The 10,933-nt window shown below is 46.0% G+C and overlaps 2 non-coding genes across 2 annotated transcripts; both read right to left on the reverse strand.

Annotated features, from left to right (window-relative positions):
• Positions 1-4,999: 4,999 nt before the first annotated feature.
• trnae-uuc (transfer RNA glutamic acid (anticodon UUC)) lies at positions 5,000-5,070 on the reverse strand. The gene has a single exon. It is a non-coding gene; the product is annotated as a tRNA-Glu (tRNA).
• Positions 5,071-10,800: 5,730 nt separating this feature from the next.
• Positions 10,801-10,872, reverse strand: trnaw-cca (transfer RNA tryptophan (anticodon CCA)). The gene has a single exon. It is a non-coding gene; the product is annotated as a tRNA-Trp (tRNA).
• Between the last annotated feature and the right edge of the window lie 61 nt (positions 10,873-10,933).

The raw sequence follows: 10,933 nt of genomic DNA on the forward strand, positions 1-10,933 counted from the left end.
ACCACAGGCCCAACCTATTCATTTCTCCTTATAAGACATTATTTCCATTCCTGATATCGTCCTGGTCAACCTTCTCTAGTCTGCCTCCAATGCCAGTATATCTTCCCTTAGCTAAAAGGCCCAGACCTTTTGCTTAACCTGTCGATATCCCTCTCCATGTCATTCTCACCACCTGCATTCCCATCATCTGTCTCTACTGCAGTCTTGGCAATAGTACATTCACTTCACTTTTCCAAGTAATTCATATACATATTGTAAATAATTTTGGCCCCAGCACTGATCCCTGTGCCACATTGCTAGTTACAAGTTGCGATCCTGAACATGCCTCTTATCCCTGCTGCATCATTGGTTAGCCAATCATCTACCCATACAAATAGACTGTCTCCAATATCATGTGAATATCATTGGCTCTGCCAGCAAGTCTTCCCAAACTGCCCTTGAAAAAGTGGTGATGAGCTGCCTCTTAAATTGCTTCACAAATATGATGTGGTCTATAATGAAGGTTCTGGATCGAGTTCCAGGATTTTGATCAATAACATCGAAGCAATGCGTCTATGTCACAGTTGGAATGTTGTGTTCACACTTATCTCCTCTTGCTAGTTGAAGTGATGGAGTGGAAGTTGCTCTTGAAGAGCCGCCACTCATATAATCAAGCCAGACAGATCGATTGTGGCCAGAGACTCGGCCATTTTGACATCTCATCAATCTACATCCTTTCCATCCAAGTTTTAGTCACATCAAACTGCCACGCAATGCTGTTATGGCCACAGCAAACTATAATAACGGGAAGATCGCTGGAATGATTTTCTACACCCGACTGCAATATAAACACAGATCATTGTTTCCAGTTTTGGTGGAACAAAAGACATTGTACTGGTGGATAATTACAGTTAGTGCAAACACCGCTAGCCATCGATAAATATTAATCCTGTTCACTTCAATGGCCAATTTCAATTCAGAAACCAAGTGCACTCGGCTGCTTGTAACATAGACAACATGACAAAATGGCTGATAGGAGGAGAAATGGGACATTGAGGAGGAGTGAAATGTTTGCTTTTGGTCACCTCCACAATTGTTAGAAAAACAGGTTGAAAGGATTCTTAAAAGGTGGCTGAAGTAATGGTGTGGCTTAACACTTCAGACAGCGCAAAGTGGAAGACTACTTTCTAGTGGAAGAAAAAGAATTTCTTATTTCTGAAAGAACTGGGAAACAGAAGAGGGGATGAAATCTGACTTGGGAGCTATTTCCTATTTATTGAGGATGTTGCTTCATCACAGTCTTGGTTTAGAGCATAAGCTCTTGATCAGGAATAAAGGGTGGCCCAAGGGGACTGAGAGATAAATGGGAAGGAAGTGGGGCTGGAGGGAAGGTAGCTGGGAGTGCAATAGATAGATGGAGGCAGCAATTGGTGGTGATAAGTCAGAGATGAGGGTGGAGCAAATCGGTGAGAAGCAAGGTGGACAGGTTTGACAGGTCAAGAGATTGGTGTCGAATTGGAAGGTTGGATCTGAGACAAGGTACGGGAGAGGAAATGAGGAAAGTGATGAAATCTACATTTATCCCATGTGGTTGGAGGTTCCGAAGGCAGAAGATGAGGTGTTTTTCCTACAAGCGTCGGGGAGCAAGAGTTTGGCAGTGGAGGAGGCCCAGGACTTGAATGTCCTTGGTGGAATGGGAGGGGGAGTTTAAGTGTTCAGCCACAGGGCCGTTGGTCGTTTAGTGTCAGTGACCCAGAGCTGTTCCCTGAAACGTTACGCTTGTTGGCATCCAGTGTCCCCAATGTGGATGAGACCATATTGCGAGCAATGGCCATTAACTTATGAATAGATTTCATAAATCTTAGCCTGCCAGAGTTATTTTCTTTCATTACATTAAAGAAAAATTTAATTAAATTGGGTGACTGCATGAAACGGTTTGTTGGTCAGATTTGAATCATCACTCCCAAATGAGACAATGCCATGAATATCAGTGAACTGCTCTTTTTGTTAAAAACCACAAGTTCTTGATTTATTTTCTCAACTTACTGGGATTCACATCTGCACATTCAATGTCAAACTCTGACATCAGAAATGAAATTACAGTATTAATTTTGACTTACAATATTCAAACAAACAAGTTAATGGCACACAGTGAATACCAAGTCTGATTAATATGAAATTAAATTTGACCAAACAAATCTAACATCAAGATGGGAGATAAGAAATGGAGGAAGGGCAGAAGGCAAGAAATGCAGCATCATAGAAGGTGCTCCTCCAGGGAGTGTATTTTACCAACTACCACAGCTAAATATAAACACTCTGATATGATCCTCCGGTTTTAATGTAAACCATAGCCCCATACAGTAGGTACCATTTAAATGAGTAAAAAATGCAAGCCTTGAGCAAATCCAGCCTCCAGCCTTACCCCCCGCTTCTTGGTGCTTGGACCTTCCTCCAGTTCCGGGGGGTTGTTGAACCCCTGGGCTCCAGCTGCCACTCCTCCATTGAAGAAGCTTTTGGGAAACAGATGCAAAGGCAAGATACAGAACGGAGCACCTTTGCAAATGAAAGCAGCTTACAGAGACATCACATGGTTTTTAGCCATCGACCTCAAGGTTATCTACCCAGCATACTCACGCAGCACTACTGACAACATCGGTACACAAGGCAGTGACGAAAGTTTTCAGCACACTGGCCTTCATCAGTTAGGGAATTGAGTACAGATGTTGGCAAGTTATGTTGTACTTATACAGGACGTGGATGAAGCCGCACCTGGAATATTGTGACCAGTTTTGGTCCCCTTGGTGTTCTGACTTCTGACTTCTTCAACTCTGCGTTTGTGTTGAACTTAATTGGATATTTTGTCTAACTTAGCATGTTTAAACAGTATCGCTCAGAGGCATTCATCTGAAACTTTTCAGGAGGTGAGCTCAACAAGATTGAAAAATTCCAAATTACTTGGAGTCTATTTTAAACTTACATCAGGACCAGTAGTCAGAGACACGTACAGCATTGAAACAGACCTATCGGTCCAACTTATCCATGCTGACCTGATATCCTAAATTAACCTAGTCCTAGTGGTTGTTGGGTGTAGGGGAGACAATTGCAGTCCAGCAGAAAACAAAAACAGCCCACCTACTCTCCCACTGCACCCAGTGTCAGAACTGCCAGAAGGTTCTGTCCTGGGGGGTGATCCAAGGCAGTGTCACCGGTGGGGTCGGATTGCTGGGAGCGCTGGTGCCCGCTCAGGTGCTTCTGCAAGTTGCAGGAAAACACACACTCGGGCCAACTGAAGGGCATCTCCCCGGTGTGGACGGACTGGTGCCTCAGCAGGGCTGAGGAATTGCTGAAGGCCTTCCTGCACTTAGGGCAACTGAACGACCTCTCCCCCATGTGGACCCAGCAATGGGCCAGCAGGTCGGAAGAAAGAGCAAAGCACTTCCTGAACTCGGGGCAGAAGAACGGCCACTCCTCAGTGTGGACCCACTGTTGTCTCAGCAGGTGGGAAGAACTGCTGAAGGCAATCTCGCACTTAGGGCCGGAGAACAGCCTTCCCCGGTGTGGAAACAACTGGTGCGTCAGCAGGGCAGAGGAATCACTGAAGGCCTTCCCACACTCAGGGCAGCAGAAGGGCCTTTACCCCTCTGTGGACCCATTGGTGCTTCAGAACCCTTTCAAATTTCACAATATCCTTCTGATAGGAGGGAGACCAGAAATGCAGTCAATATTAACCCAAAGTGGTCTAACCAATGTCCTCTACAACCACAACATAACTTCCCAACTCCAATACTCAGTCAGAGGATTCCAAAAGCTTTCAAAACGCACAAAAAACAAACAGGAAAGAATGGAGGACAAACCGAATTTTTGAGAGTCAGCTTGGAAGCATCACTGAGAAATCGGCGGACTGGGTTTATTGGGTACCCGTTCTCCTTAAATACACTATATACGTATTTCTCTTGTGCTCTTCCTAATTTCTCTGTGCTGCAGTGTGTCATGGCTCGTTGAAATAATGTCCTGACGCAGCTTCGTTTGTGGGTGTTGGGATGATTGCTTCTGTGGTTAAGTATTTGGTTTGTGTTTGTTGTTTTTCTGTAGATGCTAGTTGAAGTTCCCCATTGATTGTTCGCTCTACTGTGACATTTAAGAATGGCACTTTGTTGTTGTTCTCTTCCTCTTCAAACCAGGAGCCCCCCTCAGGCCATAGTCTCACCACTTGGAAGACCAATATACAGACTAGTCAAAGGCCTCCACTGAAGACTAAAACACCAAGTCGAAGACTCATGCCACTCCATTTACTCCACCCAAGAATTCCTGAATATCAATGACCCGAAAATAGAAGAGGATGGAATAATGATGTCAGTTGACAAAGCAGCCCGGTTCACATCCATTAACATCAACGTGGCCAAAGAAAACTGAAGAAACTATTCGAAGAACCAAAGACACAAACACAGCACCAACTTCATCAGCAAAGATAGCACTGTCAAGCGCATGGAACTGTGCCTTAACCAAACGCTTCATATTCAGTAACAAGCCCTACAAACAAATCAATGAAACACCCATGAAACCACCAGTATCAGGATTCCTAACAGAAGCAACAATGCAGAGACTCGAACAAACAACCCTTCCAACGACCCAACCCAAACTTTGGGTCAGCTACAGCGATGACACAGTCATCAAAAACTGAAACAAATTAGAGGAAACCTACAACACCATCAACAATCTCCTTACTGGCATAAAATTCACAAAATAGGAGAACAACAGCAAAGTGCCATTTCTCGATATCACAGTAGAGCGAACAGTCAACGGTAATATTCAAAACAGCGTCTCCAGGAAGACAACACACGCGAACCAAGAACTTAGCTACAGGAGCAATCATCCCTAAACATAAAAACAATCCTGAATCAGGACACTATTTCAACGAGCCATACACATTGCCACAGCCAGTCACTCCGAAGACCAACAAGTAACTGTACAGCACATTTAAGGAGAATGGGTAGCCAAAAAATCTATTGAAAACTGCTTCCCTGACCGGGAATCGAACCCGGCCGCGGCGGTGAAAGCGCCGAATCCTCACCACTAGACCACCAGGGAGATGCCGGTACTGGCTGACAGCTATACTATAAATTTCTTCCCTGCCCGGAAATCGAATCTGGGCAGCGGTATATCTAAAAGCATATTGTTAAAGTTTGAACATTGCGAGTGTTGAAATTGTGTGAGTCTGAGCGAAATCACAGTTCGAAAAACAGAATGTGGGAACTTCGACAGAGTTTATACGATTTGCACGTCGGAGATATGTCTGCGGGTGCGTGATGGGAGCATAACCCAGGAGGGAAACTATCTGTCCCATTCACTCAATGTCATCTTTAGCAGCTTTCCCGTATGACGGCGCACTGTTCAGCACCTCGTCTTCTGATCTGCTTTCCAAAGATCTTCGACATAATTATTTCACATTGATATACTGGCCCAATGTGCACAGGTGAGATGGCACACTCGTGGAGGTCTGCGGGGTCTTCTCCTTTTCTGTGTACCCTATGTTGAGGAGGGCAATGCTTGTCACTGGTCACTCCGGTGTCAGAGAAAAGTTTAGAATCAAAACGGTTTAATTTTCTGCCGGTAGAGAGGGCCCGGTTCCTGGGGACGGGCAAACAGCAGCAGGGAGACTGAATGAGAAGCAGCTGTTCGGGAAACTCTTTGCCGCTTGCAATTCTGAGAGCAATGTCAAATGTATTTCACACTGAGCAAGACTCAGCTGGTTCAAGAGGTAGGGCGGGGATGGATGGGGGTTCGATGTGTCGCTCGTTGGTCTCGGGGTATGATTCTCCCTTTGGGTCTTTTTCTACACAGACTTGCGAGAGATCCAGGACGAGCCCGCGTTTCATGGCTTGTACCAAAGTGCTTTCAAAAATTTCACAAAAAGTACCTTCGTTAAACGAGATTGGGCTCCTTGGAGTACGGGTGGTGCAGAAAGCAAGGAAGTGAAATGATTGGAGATAGCGTTAAACAGGTTGACGTGAGTGGTGCGATGTTTGAGGAATGTCAGTGATAAAGCTAGATTAGAAAATGCGAACAGCTCTCCTCGGAGAACGGAAGTTTGAAATCTGGCCTGAAGGAACTTTACCAAGTCATGCGGGGTCTCGACAGAGAAAGTAATGTCAAAATCCTCCCACGCCTGAAAGGATCGGCTGGGTTTGAAAGTCTTGAGGAAAAGAACTAAAAGTGACATTAGGAAGAATGCTTTCGTACAGGGAGTGGTTGGGGTCAGAAAATCCCGATCTGACATTTACACAGAGGCATAGACGCAAAAGGGAAATTGGTGGTCATGTTTAAAGTAACAATGTGTAGAATTACATGGAGAAGGCAAGAGAATGATACGAATAGACACGCACATTTACTTACTGTTTCGAACCAGCAGAGCGAAGGTGGGCCGCATGGCCTCCGTCTGCGCTGTGACACATGCTGTGATTCAGAATGAAAGCACAGTTCGACCAACAGAATGTGGGAATTTAGAAAAAAAGTTTCTATTTGCACAGCCTCCATACGTCTGCGAAACAGCATATTACACGACAGCAGTGGAGGTCTTTGACATCAGGCTCGAACGTGCATGCCGTGTGCCAGACGAAAGGCTGGAGGGATCTGTGGAAAGCGACAGAGAGAGTAGATGCAGAGTGGCACAGCGAGAGTGTGCTGGCCCCCTAAACCAGCAGTCGATGAATCGAAGCTGCCCCTTGTCATGGAACTTTGTTTTGTATCTTGCCTTTGCATCGACTTCCTGAGGGTCTGGAGTATCATTCCGAAACTCACGCGGTTCAAGTAACATGCTTTTTGGAGGTCTGAGTGGATTTCCCCTATTCTTCGTAGGTTTCCTATGAACTAAATCGCAAAACCACTTCTGTGAAATGCCAATGAGTTGATAAAGTTGAAACACATGCCTTGCAGTTTCGTCCATTCCCTGCAGTAATTCGCCACGCCTGTTCGGACGTGAATGACAAGCCGATCAGTCTGTCACAAACGGTATCACCATTCAGACATAGTCCCCCACCATTAGTACGCATTTCACGGGTTGTGAATAACCTCAAAGAGAGACAAGTGACAGAGTCACCATGGACTCGATGGGCTGAACGGCTTCTGCCTGCGCGAGAATGGTGCTACGTGTTTATGCCGTCCCACTGCCTTTATATGGGACAGAGAGGCTGAGGGAGCAACAGTGGTTCATTTTTAACCATCCCTTCCGTGTTGGACTGCCTGCAGTCCCTCAGCTCAGGGCCGTGGGGATGACTGTCAGTGAGTGAAGGTTTCACTCGGATTCTCTTCATCTGGGACACTTGGGGCTCAGATGTTAACCGCTGCACAGTCGCAGCAAAGAAGGCGATGCCCACTTTGTAAGATTGCTGCGTGAAGACGATTTCTGAACACCAAGAAGGCTGCACAACAATGTGAATTTACCTGGGCGAAGAGTCCTTGGTGTCCATTTCTCTCTGTCCTGCCAGCACAGCATCTTTCTATCTCCCTGATAATAGACGTTGGGAGCAAGTTCACAATCAAAGTTGCTCACTTCCCACGCATTAGTGTAACAGATACCTCTCACCCCAAGGAATTGAGAGATAGAGAACAGAAGAGCGAATGAACTCTTGTCCTCCAACCCCCGCCCCCCAGAACAACGTGCAAGTAGAAACAAATTGGTTTAGTTATCCGCCAGTGGAGATCGTCCACTTCCTGGGGATGAGACAAACATCAGCGCCCCGGGGACAGAATGACAAGCAGAAGTTCTGGAAACTCTTTGCTACTTGCAATACTTGGAGCAATGTGGAATCTACTTCATACTGAGCAAGTTTCGGCTGGCTCAGAGTCTCTAGTGTACATTGCTCTGTGAATTTATATTTGCACATTGACGACATGTCTGCACAACAGCACATGACACTACAGCAGTGAAGATCTTTTAACGTCATTCTCGATCTTGCAAGTCACACGCCAGATGAAAAGCTGAATACTTCTCTGGAAAAGCTGCCGTGTAATGCAGGAGAATGGCACAGCGGGTGCATGCTGGGATGATAACCCAGAAGCGAAACCATTTCCTCCTATTCACTCAATGCCATCTTTAGCAGCTTTCCCGTATAACGGCGCTCTGCTCTCTCCCTTACCTTGCTTCCCAAAACTTCGGGTATCTGAGTTAAATATGTCACATCGATACGCAAGTCAAATTTATACAGTTGCGCTGGCACCCTGGTGGAGCTCTGAGTTGTCTTGTCCTGTTCTATGTCGCTGTCTTCTGATCTCGTGTGAAACCTCTTCTCTCAGATGGCAATGAACCGGTGAAGTTGAAACACATGACTTGCTGCTTTTGTGCATTTGCTGCAGTAAAGAAACCAACGCCCGCGTAACAAAAGACTCTCTGCAGGATTGCTGTGTCAAGACAAATTCTGAACCCCAAGCAGGTTGCACAAAACTGCACTCATACCAATTTCCCTGAGGGAAGAGTCTCCGGTGTCCATTTCTCTCTGTCCGGACAGCACAGCATCTTTCTATCTCTCCGTTAACAGGACCTTTGGAACAAGTTCAAAGTTGCCCATTTCCTCCGCATGACTGTAACTGACTTCTCCTGCCTCACGTAATAGTGAGATAGAGAGAGAGCAGAAGAGCGAATGGGCTCTGGCTTCCACCAGCACAGCTTGTAAGTAGAAACAAAATGGTTCAATTGTCCACCAGTGGAGACAGCCCGGTCCCTAGGGAACGGGACAAACAGCAGCGTCCAGGGAGCAGGGAGGCAGATTGAGAAGCAGATGTTCTTGAAACTCGTCCCTGCTTGCAATTCTGGGAGCAATGTACAATGTATTTCGTACTGAACAAGTCTCAGCTGCTTCAGGAGGTGGCTGCAACCATGGCTGGGGGCTCGTTAGTCTGGGATATGATTCTAGCTTTGGGTCTTCTAGTATATGCAGCCGTGTGAGAGTTCCCGGGTTCCAATCCCAGGCGAACTCTCATTTCTTAAATTGACATGAGCAAAAATGCCCGATCAATTTTCTCAAAAAGCCGCTTCTTAAATAAGATCGGACTGCCTGAATTAGGGACGGCGCGGAGCCGCCATTGCAGAGAACACGGCGAAGGGAAACACGTGTTGAAAGTGAAAACAAGTATTGCAGATTTTTGGCCCGCGCAATCCGAGTCTGAATGAATCCTCCACCTGTATTACGCTCAATTCTGAGTGTGATACTTCAGGAAGCGGGGAAGTGAAGTGATTGCAGACAGCACTGACCAGGTTGAAGTGAATGGTGCCGTCCTGAGGAATGTCAGCAATGAAGGGAGATTGGAAAGTTTGGGGCTGCTCTCTTTGGAGAGCAGAGGGCTGATAGCTGGCCTGATTGAGGTTTTCCACATCATGAGGGTTTTCGACAGAGGAAATAATGCAGTGAAAATGATCCCAGGCCTGAAAAGATCGAGAACGATTTGGCAGAGATTTAAAGTCATCAGGAAAATAAATAAAAGTGACATTAGGAAGACCGTTTTCGCACAGGGAGCGGGGCCAGTAAATCCCTGTCTGACAGTGACAAAGAGGCAGATTCAATGGACACAAAAGGAAATTCGGTGGACATGTTCAATGTAACAACGTGCAGATTTACAGAGAACAGGCGACAGAGTGGACACGTATTTACGTATTGTTTTGAACCAGCAGAGCTAAGGTGGGCTGCATGGCCTCAGTCTGCGCTGTCACGGATTTCGTGATTCTGAGTGAAATCGGAGTTGGACCAACAGAATGGAGGAAATTTGACAACGGATATATTCTGCCCAACAGGATACTCCATTACAGCAATGAAGGTGTTTTGACATCATTCTCGAAGGTGCATGACACAATGCAGATTCAAAACTGAGGATTCATTTGAATCACTGAATAATTTGTTTACAGTTATTCAGTTGAGGTGAGTGGAGTTGCGCATTGGGAGCCACTCCAGTTGATCTGTCGAAGCCGTTTTCTCCTGTGTGATAGTCCCACCAGCACTCCAATTTGCTGTGCTTCCAGTCAGTAGATACAGATTACTGTCCCATACTGATACATGGGCTTGTGAAGGTCTGAGTGCTCTTCTCCTGTTCTCTGTCGGCCTCCTATGATCCGAATAATCAAACTTCTCTTCTCCGAGAGTAGGAATAAACTGGTGAAGGTGAAACATATCAGTTGCGGTGTGTCCCATGTGCAGGAGGCCCTGCAGTAATTCCCCACGCTGTCTCACACAGCAGCATCCTCTCGGTGAATTACACTTGGCAAAAAAATCGATTGAACCAAATCAGTGTCCGCCACAGTATTTTAGTGACACCGTTTATAAAATTCAGGCTCACCGTTAATGTGGGGAGGGGGCGTCAGACTGTAGTTTCCGCTCCTTATGTTGAATAAAGATAATTTTAACTGTGTCCAGTGAGAGGAAAGAATTTGCTGTTGGTGGGAAACATTTCTATCTGAACTCGCTGTCACTCTGCTGCAACAGGAGGAGCTGGGACCTCCTGATGGATTGAAATATAAAGATGGGAGGTTATGGATTATACTGTAAAACTGTCGGTATAATGTTATTCACATCGCGCTGTCACCAACTGACCGAAGAGGCTGTGTTTAAATCGCGCGATGAACAGTTCGTGTTTTACTTCTCACATTGTGGGGAGCTGAGCATTTACCCAAACACTGGGCACACCATCTCCCTGACACAGTGTTCACAAATCAAACTGACAGCAAAGCTTCACGTGTGATCGAAAGTTTCCGCAAAGGAGACTTAGCTCAACAAATGCACAGAGGGAACACAATCCTTCCTTGAAGGTGAAATGTAAGAAGCCCATTTTTAGTGAGCCTGACGTGATTTGAACACGCAACCTTCTGATCTGGAGTCAGACGCGCTACCGTTGCGCCACAAGCTCACAGGGAACTGGTCGCTTCTATTCATACTTAAGGGAAGTGATCGCACTACAATGATTTTCC

The sequence above is a fragment of the Hemiscyllium ocellatum genome, assembly GCF_020745735.1.
Source record: "Hemiscyllium ocellatum isolate sHemOce1 chromosome 27 unlocalized genomic scaffold, sHemOce1.pat.X.cur. SUPER_27_unloc_7, whole genome shotgun sequence".
NCBI classification, from domain to species: domain Eukaryota; kingdom Metazoa; phylum Chordata; class Chondrichthyes; order Orectolobiformes; family Hemiscylliidae; genus Hemiscyllium; species Hemiscyllium ocellatum.